The following is a 10,716-nucleotide window of genomic DNA, read 5'->3' on the forward strand; positions in this document are numbered from 1 at the left end:
CAACAAGGGAGTTTGGCAGTACTAAATGGTACAAACTTCAATGCAACTAGTCCAAAAAATAAGGCAGAACAGTTGAGAGCACAGAGTGGAATATGATAGTATAAGCATTACTGAGACATGCTGAAAGAATGACAGCTCTACATTCCTGGTTACAGGATTTTCAGGTGAGATAGGGGGTAAAAAATAAAGAGGGTAGCCATATTGATTAAAGAAACAATTACAGCTGTGAGGAGGGATGATATGCTCAAAGGATCATCAAATGAGGCTATCTGGTTTGAACTGAAGAACAAAAAAGGAGCAATCACACTATCAGGTATGTAAAATAGAGCCCCAAACAGTGAAGAGGCAGATAGAAGAGAAAATATGTAGGCAAATCTTTGAGAAATGCAAAACAATAGGGCAGAAATAGCAGGGTGTTTTAACTACCCTAGTTTTAACTGGGTTAGAATTACTGTGTGAGGCACAGAGGGAACAGAATTCTTTAAAGCATTCAGGAGAACTTTTTTTTTTGCCAGTATATAGCAAGCCTAACAAGAGAGGGCATGGACCTGGACTTTGTTTTAGGGAATAAAGCTGGGCAAGTGGAAGGGGCATCAGTTGGAGGGTACTTTGGCAGAGGTGATCATAATTCAGTTATGTTTAGGGTAGTTATAGAAAAGGACAAAGATAGACCAGGAATAAAAGTTCTCAATTTACTAAACTGAGATGTTATTTAGCTATAGTGGATTGGAAACAGCTGCTTGAAGGTAATTCAGTGCCAGGTCATTGGGAGATATTCAAGGATGAAATACCGAAGGTTCTTAGCAAGTATGTTGCCTAATAAAAAGGTAGCTCGAACTATTCCAGAGCCCCCGGAACATTAAGGGATTTGAAGGAAAGGATAAAGAATAAGAGGAAGTTTTGAAAGATACCTTAAACTCAATATCACAGAAAATCTAGAGTATAACAAGTGTGGAGTGAAATTAAAAAGGAAATTAAGAAATTAAAGAGAGGGCATGATAAAATATTGGCAAGTAAAATCAAGGAAAACCCATGGATCTTTTTAAATAAATTCATAAAGAGCCAGAAGATAAATAAAGAGTAGGGTCTATTAGGGGCCATAAGGGTAACTGGTGTGTGGAGATAAAGGACATGGGTATGAATATTTTGTGTCTGATTTCATAAATGCAAGGGACAATAGAGATTGCAATCAGGGAGGAGTGTGAAATATTAAATGAAGTTAACATAATGAGAGATGAAGTATTAAGGGATTTAACATCTTTGAAAGTGGATAAATCCCTAGGCCCAGATGGAATGTGTCCTGTGCCACTAAGGGAAAGCAAGAGAAGAAACAACCGGAGCTCTGACCATCATTTTCAAATCCTCTGTGGCTACAGGTGTGGAGCTAGAGGACTGGAGGACATCTACCATTGTACCATTGTTTAAAAGGGATAGACTGAGTAATTACAGGCCAGTCAGCCTAAACCTGCTTGTGGGAAAATTATTGAAAAAAAATTGAGGGGTAGGAAGAATCCTCATTTAGAAAGACATGGATTAATCAAAGATAATCAGCACTGAATTATTAAGGGAATGTCATGTCTGACTAACATGATTGAACTTTTTAAGGAGGTAACAGCGGGGGGGGGGGGTGGGTGGGGGTGGTGGTTTAATGAGGGTAGTGCCTTTGATGTAGTCGCTATGGATTTTAGTAAGGCTTTTGATAAGGCCACTGGTTGCAAAAGTAAACGCCCTTGAGATCCAAAGCAAAGTGGCAAGTTACTTCCAAAATTGGCTCAGTGGCAGGAAGCCAAGGATAACAGCCAATGGCAACGTTTGTGACTGGAAGGCTGTTTCCAGTAAAGTTCTACAGGGTTTAGCACTAGCTTTCCATGGTATATTTCAATGATTTGGGCTTGAATGTAGGGGCTATGATTAACAAGTTTGCAGATGATGCAAAAATTGTCCTATTGCTTGATAATGAAGAAAGAAGCTGTAGAAAGGGAAATTAATGGTTTAGTCAGGTGGAGAGAACAGTGGCAAGTGGAATTCAATCAGGAAAAGTATGAGGTAATGCATTTAGGGAAAGCTAACAAGGCAAGGAAATACACAATAAATGGTAGGATACTGAAAAGTGTAGAGGAACAGAGAGACCTTGGAATGCATGTCTATAGATCCCTGAAGGTGGCTGGACAGGTAGGTAAAGTGGTCAAGAAGGCATAAGGATACTTGCCTTTATTAGTTGAGGCACAGAATATAAGAGGGAGGTTATGCTGGAACTATATAAAACACCGGTTAGGCCTCAAATAGTGTACCACGTGTAGTTCTGGCCACCGCACTATCGGAAAAATGTGATAACACTAGAGAAATTATAGAGGAGATTTATGAGTATGTTGCCTGAACTGGAAAATTTTAGTTATGAGGAAAGATTAGATAGGCCAGGGTTGTTTTCCTTGGAACAGAGGAGGCTGTGGGGAGACCTAATTGAAGTGTATAAAATTGAGGAATCCAGATAGGGAAGACCTATTCCACTTGGTTGAGTCCATAACTAGAGGGCAGAGACCTAGGGTAAGAGGTAGGTGGTTTAGAGGTGGTTTTTATCCAGAGAATGGTGGGGATCTGGAACTCACTGCCTGAAGTGGTTGAGGCAGAAACCCTTGTAACTTGGTTATGCACCTTAAGTCCTTTGATCTACAGGACCATGGACCAAGAGCACTGCATGGCTCCTTGTTGGCTGGCATAGTCATGATGCGCCAAATGGTCTCCTTGCATCCTGTAAATTCACTATGATGATTTCCATGATATCTGCGTGAATTCTTGTTTCTTGAGCACTCTGATTTGAATTAGTGACCGTGCCTTCAGTTGCCTAGGCCCTAAGCTCTGGAATACCCGCCAAACATCTCTGCACCTCTCCACCTGGCTGTCCTCCTTTAAGAGACCCATTAAAACCCACCTCTTTGATCAAACTTTTGGTCATCTGACCAAATGTCACCTAATGGGGCACAGTGTCAAATTGATGATGCCCCTTTGAAGCACCTTGGGATGTTTTACTACTTGAAAGGAGCACATGGTTGGATGTTGCAGGATGCGTTCAGTTTAGGATGTTTACAAAAATGGTTCTAGGGATGAAGATATATTGGAGAAGTTGGACCTGTTTGCCTTGGACAAGAGAAGGCTAAGAAGAGATTTGATGGAAGTGTTCAAAATCATGAGGGCGCTGAACAGGTTAGATAGGGAGAAACTGTTCCTGCTCACGTAAGAACCAAGAACGAATGCACAGATTTAAAGTGATTTGCAAAAGAAGCAAATGCAATATGAGAAAAAACTTTTTCACACAACGAGTGGTTTAGGTCTGGAATGCACCGCCTAGAAGTGCGGTGGAGGCAGGTTATAATTGCAGGCATTAGATTATTATTTAAATAGAAACATTATGCAAGGTTACTGGAGAAAGGCAGGAGAATGGCACTGAGTCATTACGCTCATTTGGAGAATCAGCGCAAACACGATGGCCTAATTGCCTCCTTCTGTACCGTCACGATTCTACGTTACTTAGCAGCAGCCAGTGACCTTTGACAGGTCTCTGACGTCAGCGCCGGCGGTTTCCGGGCGGGTGGAGGCGGTGTGGGATTGAGCGGCCGGAGAGGGACGGACGTCGGCCGGAGAAGGACAGACATCGGCGGCCCTGACTGCAGGCTAGGCCCCCTCAGGTAAACTCCTGAATGAGTTTCCACTCGCATCTCCGGAGCAACCCACTGTGATGGTGGGCAGGAGACCGTTGACTCTGATTGAAGGGGAGATCGACCAATCAGGATGGGCCGCATGCCGGCAGCTGTTACGTGATTGGCCAGTTATTGCGAGGGGCGGGTATTGGCGGGGTAGCAGGATAGGTTGAGAGGCCTTACCCGGGCTTGTCTCTCCTGGAGCCAGATGACTGTGAATGCAAGCGGATCGTCATTGGGGTGTGTGTTTATTTAATTACAGTGCTTTTATCTGCGCCTGTTAAATGGGAAATCCGGTTAGTTCTACAACTGAGGTCTGATAGAGGGCAACTCTATCTACTGATAAATTTCTGGCTGCAGATCAGAACCCAGAAAGAAATAAGATCTCTTTTGAATTGTGAGCCAATGAAGTTTGACGTCTGTAGTTTGACAGATTTACATTAGACTCTAGTCTTTCATATATGTATATGAAGATATTTCCCAATAGATGATAGAATACATAAAAGCCCAGTTTTCCCTTCATCCACCATAAGATATTTTCTTATATGTTTCATATGTATTATGTACCTCCTATGAATTTGTTGTGAGTTTTAGTTGAGTATCAGTGGAGCGACTTCACAGCTGAGATGCATCCAATTTGGATAGGAATCAGATACAGGAGTCCTGTTTGGCTACCTTTTCCTCCCTTTACCATCCTCAACCCTTCCAAGGTTGCAGGGACTAATCGCAAAGTACCTGCCAGTACTTCAGATGAGGTAAGCTAACTCAATATAGGTCACTAACGTAACCTGTGACCTTTCTGATCTTTATGGCTCAATCCCTCACCATTTAAATCAGCTGAGCCATTGAAGTGGCTCACAACAGGTACAACTTATGAAAACCTTATAAAATTAGTGATTTGTAGAGAATTTGGATTAATTAGTTAAGAGAACACTCCTGCTCTGCTTACTGAATGCAGTGCCACATGATGAAAAGATACAAAACCCTCAAAGTGACATGTATTATGCCATCTCCTACAGTAACCTGTTGTGAGCTTGTTTCTGAGTAGAGATGACTGACTCCGTGACTCAAATTGGATCAGGCTGTATGCTGAGGAATTTGAATCATTGAGGATATCCTACCTGTGTCTGGATCAGTGAAGATATTCAGGATATCTTGCTTACATTGGAATCAGTAAAGATTTGCTCAAATTACCAGTTTAAATTAGTTAGAATTTGGAACACACAACCATCTCAAAAGAAAAATATATGCCTATCGCATCTAAAAAGCAAGGACACAAGTTGCTGATGGAACTGTCTTGTATTTCCAATGTTTTCTGTTTTAATATTAGATTCCCTGCAGTTTTTTAACTTTTATCTCAAAATGCAGTTCATTTTGTGCACATTCCTCGTCTCCATGGTAGCAAAACTCCACGAGTGGAAATCCTCTTGAATCACAATAAGGGTCCCACCCAAAATAATGCTCTTTTCATTCAGGTGCCGATGTACCTGCATTTCAATTTTTATTTTAATTCCTCATACGGCATTTCCTCAGGAAAATTTCACTCTAACAGAAAAATACACAGCTTGGAAAACACACTGCCATAGAAGAAGTCACATTATACACAGGGTATCGATTTCTATTTGGCCTACAGTGTAAATACCACAATCCCTGTGCCTTCTACCCTCAATCAGCCTTTTATAAATGCACAGATGTTCTCACATAAGTATACCCAACAGTAGAAATTTCCAGAACCTTTCCCGATGACTCAGTGAGTTTATCTAGTGAGTACCCAAGTCACGTGGAAAGTTTCCAGATTCCTTTCACAGATTAGCTGATCTCTTCCATAACAGCAGTAGGGGTACTATGATTGACCATATAATTCATCAGTTACAAAGGAGAAAAAGAGCCTCTAACCAGTGATTCCTGCTACAGTAATGAGGAGTAACTTTTGCTACGTGACGGTATCCCAGTATAGAGGGTGACCGCCCTGTGGGACTGTATCCCAATGGGGTTCAATGTCTTGAGTGAAGAAAATTGATGAAAAATATCAAAAGAAGAAATATTTGCAGACGTTGGGTGGAATCTTCTGTGCCCGCTGGTGGTGGGCATGATAGGTGGTGTGAGTGGACAGTATGGCGGGATCAGTTTCACGATGGCAGGAAGGCAGGTCGCGATTGTATGCTCAGCCCACTGATGGCGGGCCGCATTTCCCGCCATCAGTTGTTGGGAACCTCATTGTAATACATCAGCATATCATTGCCAGACCATCCCGCTAGTCCTTGCACCCCTGCTGGATTGTACATCCACATCATCGGGAAAGTACGCCGACATGTTTCACAACAGCAGAGGCGATGTGCACTTGGTGGTCTGCACTATGGATGAACTGGAGGTGTGTGCACAGCAACATTCTGCTGAGCTTGCCAGGGTCGCCTTTTGCTTTGCAAGCTTCAGGGACAGTGCCTCCAGATTCCTCTTCAGAGGTTTCTTTGGGGTTTGATTGGAGACCCTGGGTCATGGACTTTGTCAACTGTTTGGCTGATGTGCATGTGAAAGCAAGGAGAGATAATTAGTGCATGGCAGTGGTCTGTGAAAGAGGACACATCACTCACAGCATAGCTGTCTGATGGATGTTGCACTGCTGGATCCTCACTTGGTAGAGCAGCGCCAACCTCACCGTCAGCGCAGGACCGGTCCTTGCCGGCCAGCTGGATGACTCTGTTTTCAAAGTCTGTGAGGACCTTGATTTCGGGCATTCAGCCACCGGTCTTTGACCTCTCTCTCTCATTGTGTGCCAGCTTGTCCTGCATGGATAGAGATGGGGAAAGTTTAAGCAGGTATGCCTGCGGTGCCAGATGATAAATGTGCCTGGCCTTTACGGGTGGTGAGTGGTCCCATGGATGGGATGAGGACAATGACGGTGAGTGCGAGAGAGCGAATGGTGATGTCCCTTGAACTGGCAGTGAGTGAGAGCCCTGTGGATGTGTGCTAGGATTGTGAGTGTGTGCGTTGAGAATGATGAAGAGTGACTTACTCTGGCGGAACAGAGGGGATCATTCATCTTCTTGTGGCACTAGGTGGCTGCCCTCTTCTGAAGGACATTGGCACTGACCACCACTGCCACCGCCTCCCGAGCTAGATTGGCCACATTACTGCCCATCCTACAGTCAGAGTGAGGGTACAGGACATCCCGGCGGGCCTCCACAGCATCCAGTAGTTGCTCGAGGGACCCGTCATTAAACCATGGGGCTGCAGTCTTCTTGCCTTTGAGGGCCATGTCTCCCGGGCAGCAGTAGTGAGCTGAAGCAAAGAGTGTTGTGCTTGTGGCTGGCCTATAAACATGGCGCCTAGCGTGATGCAAAGGTGGAGTGATGGTGGGCGGGTGAATGAGCAAGCCCGCCTGCCATGGAAATGGCGTGTTTCCTGGGAGTGCATAAATAATGAGGTGGGCTTGGGGCGATACGGCGTGAAAACCCACCATTGCCATTGGTGGGCAGCACGCTGTTTTACCTGCAAGCTACCATACTTAGTGCAAATTTGGGAAAAATACGCTTTTTTTTTAGGCAAAACTAGTGGTATTTTGAAAACTGAAAATTCCCCATTACAGTTTTCATGTGGTGTTCTAGGATACAGTGTTGTCAGTGTGAAATGACCCAATAATCTGGTTATGATCTAACAGACTAGAAATGTTTTCTAATGACTTCAGAATGGTGGAGTCTCAGATTGTACTAAGACCTTATTCTGCTTTAATTTACTGGAGCAACTGATTCAATGAGTACGATTCAGTAACGGAATCAGCTAAACTGGAACTAATTTTGTATGGAGTTACAGATGATTTATAAAAAGATTGAAAAATCTGCAGTTATTGTGTCCTGGGGTTTGACAGTTGTTTTACACTGTGAACCATATGGTCCAACTAGTATAAGTGCTTTTGCTAAAGATATAGTTTTACTTGAATGTTCCAACATTTACCACAATATCTGACTAACTGGGTAATGACTACTTTGTAAAGACACTGACACATACTGTGAATGTCTGAGTCATGGGGCAAGCTACCAAAATATTTCCCAATGGAAAGTGCAGCTTCCCATGGTTTACGCAGACAGATAAAAATCCAACTGCCTAGCAGAACACCAGAGTGCTGTCTAACAGTCAGAGGGACACCATCCATTTGGTCGTGCTACATATTTGGGTGAGAATATTGCTGTGAAATGGCTGGGAGTGAGCTGTATGGGTAGATGCTTACATGCTGTATTTCTCTGACAGTGATGCTCTTCAGAGAAGTTTGACAGAATTCACATGTAAGACAAGTACTTACATTTTATTACTTGTTCACGGTTGTTTTTTTTATTTAGATTTTCCCTTACTGTGCCAATTTTCTTCTCTCCTGAAGGAGTGGCTCTCTCAGGGGTTTGGTTCCTGAGCACTCGAATTGTGTTCCCCGTGTTGTCACTCTCAATATGGTTCAGTTTCATGTGTGCTGACTGTCACTGGAGGTTTCCGTTCCCTGGATACTGACTCTCCTTGGGGTTTGGATACCCCATGAGCTGATTCTCAGTGGGCTTTGGGCTCCCCGTGTGCTGGCTTGCACTTGGATTTGGCTTCACATGAATTGATTCTCACTGGGATACAAGTTCCCTAAAAATTGAATTTCCCTGATGTTTGGGTTTCCTGGGCGCTGTCTCAGACTTGAGTTTGGCCTCCATAGGCACTGATTCTTGCTTGGGTAGAGTTTCTAGTCACTAATTTTTACGGGGTGGGAACTTCCGAATTGAGCCAACATCACAAATATGCATCCTAGAAGGATCGGTCGTTAGTAATCAGGAGTCAGATTATTTTTTCATCCTCCCTACTTTGCAGGCAACAAAGCCAATTATAACACCACCCCCCCCCCCCCCCCCCCCACACCAAACACAGCCCGAGCTCTGCTGGCTCAGCACAACTAAGATTGAAGCTGGAACCTTGCTGCACTATTTGACTTGGATACTCACTGGATAAGCTCTGTGACCCACCATGAGATTGTATTTTCTGTTTTTGAAGTTAATTAAAAGCCATGTAGTGTTGAGTGCTTGGTAATTGTGGAGCATCAGTGATGCCTCATTACTTGGGCCAAATAAATTAATACAAAAATAAAACCAGATATTATTTCTCAAGTGCAAATATTTATTTTGTTTCTGCAGTTTGGCTACGGCAGCACTGGTGATATGCAAAGCTGATGCAGCATTGGTAGGAGAAACCATTTCAGTAGGAAGACTGATAACCTACCACAAGATTACTGAACTCTAGTTTGACAGCAAAAGTACCAGAACCTGAGTGTCCAGTTATATTCACATTGCTTGCCCAAGTTTCTTCAGCAACAGCTAACATAGCCAAAGTGATCCTGGATTTATCAAACACGGCAAAATAGTTTGTAACAATGAGTGAATTCTGGTTATGCTTTAACTGCTGCATCGCAGAACAACCGCAGCCAGTAAGTATGTTTTTTAAGTGAATGTATCCCATAATTTTAACTTTATTGAATTTATTGTAGTGCAGAGCTATACGGTTGGATTTCAATGGCTTGTTATATACTTATTAAAGAGAAGGGGCCGGGATTAGAATGGAATATCTGCTTTCAGGTTTGTATTCCTGGGAACTTTTTGATATCGGATTTGTATTTTATTGAGTGGGGTGGTGAGGAAAATTAGAACACTAACCATCTATAATATATGCAATGTCTGTAATGCTTAGTTACTCCTTAAAGTACTTTCTACAGAGTCTTGATTGATTGCATAGTATTTAAATTTAGATAGGGTATAACTTTCATCATGAGAATGCCTCATGGCTGTTTGTATTAATAAACCTATTGTATATTTATGGTAATCTATGGGATGTAATCACTTTACAATTGACATATCCATGTGTTGTCATAGTGCAGGACCTCACTCCTGATCTTGGTACCTCTTTTGACAGAAAAGACGCAGACGAATAGACAGGAGTATGATTGGAGAGCCAACAAACTTTGTTCACACATCTCACATGGGGGCTGGAGATATGTTTGGGGATCGAATGAGCTCTGTAAGTGTCTCTAAAAATATTTTAATGGTATTAAATCTTTTTTGATTGCTGCTTTGTTATTTTATCTGCTTTGGAACTGGAGTGGGGCTGAGAGGGTGAACAAACTTCTAAGACCTTAATAAGCCATGTGAGGTCGGCCACAGGCACCATGCCTGCCTGCCTTGTTTGTCAGCACACTACCATCAGTAAGATTGGAAATTCATTGTGTGGGGAGACTGCAGATGCTAAATTCAGTTTTATTTTAATGTTACTGTTCACTGTAGTGTTGCAGCGCGAGGGAGTTCAGTTGTTGGTTCTCAGTGTTATCCACTAACTACTTCAACTGCTCGGATTCAAGAAATGAAAGACTTTTGTTACATTTTGTGTCAAATAAGCCAGGATATAAATGGCCCATTTGGTGTATAGTGGCACTCATACTCTGAGCCGCCTTCTGCTCTAACTATCTCTTCCCACCCTGGCCCCATATCCTTCCATTCCCTTCTCCTCATGGATCAAGCCCACCTCACTCAAATGCATCAGTGTTATGTGCTTCACCCACTCGATGTGGCAGCAAGTTTCACCACTGTGTAATTAAAATCCTCCTAAAATTCTATATTTGATCTGTTAGTATCCATGACTTACTTTGAGTGGAATTAGTTTTTTTTATATCCACCATCTTGAACCTCTTCACTGATCAGGTTTCCCCTTAATATTCTTTTTGCAGAGAAAAGAGTCCTAAACAGCTTAATCTTCTCTGATATTTGCACCCTCTTAGTTCTGGTAACATTCTTGTGAATCTTTCCTGCACTTTCTCCAGTTTTTAAATATCCTTTATATAGAATGGAGATGAGAACTGCACAACAGCACACTTAGGTATGATAATAACAAGATGCTATATAAATTCAATGTTAGCTCCCTGTTTTTGTATTCTATTCCTCAAGAAATGAACCCAGTTCTTTGTACTCTATATAGCCATAACAAATTGTTTTGTTACTTTTAACAATTT

The 10,716-nt window shown here is 42.5% G+C and overlaps 1 long non-coding RNA gene across 1 annotated transcript; it reads left to right on the plus strand.

The window, feature by feature from the left end:
* Positions 1–3,544: 3,544 nt before the first annotated feature.
* Positions 3,545–9,144, plus strand: LOC121286707. The gene is made up of 2 exons (XR_005945033.1): positions 3,545–3,683; positions 8,855–9,144. It is a non-coding gene; the product is annotated as an uncharacterized LOC121286707 (long non-coding RNA).
* The last annotated feature ends 1,572 nt before the right edge of the window (positions 9,145–10,716 follow it).

The sequence above is a fragment of the Carcharodon carcharias genome, chromosome 14, assembly GCF_017639515.1.
Source record: "Carcharodon carcharias isolate sCarCar2 chromosome 14, sCarCar2.pri, whole genome shotgun sequence".
NCBI classification, from domain to species: Eukaryota; Metazoa; Chordata; class Chondrichthyes; order Lamniformes; family Lamnidae; genus Carcharodon; species Carcharodon carcharias.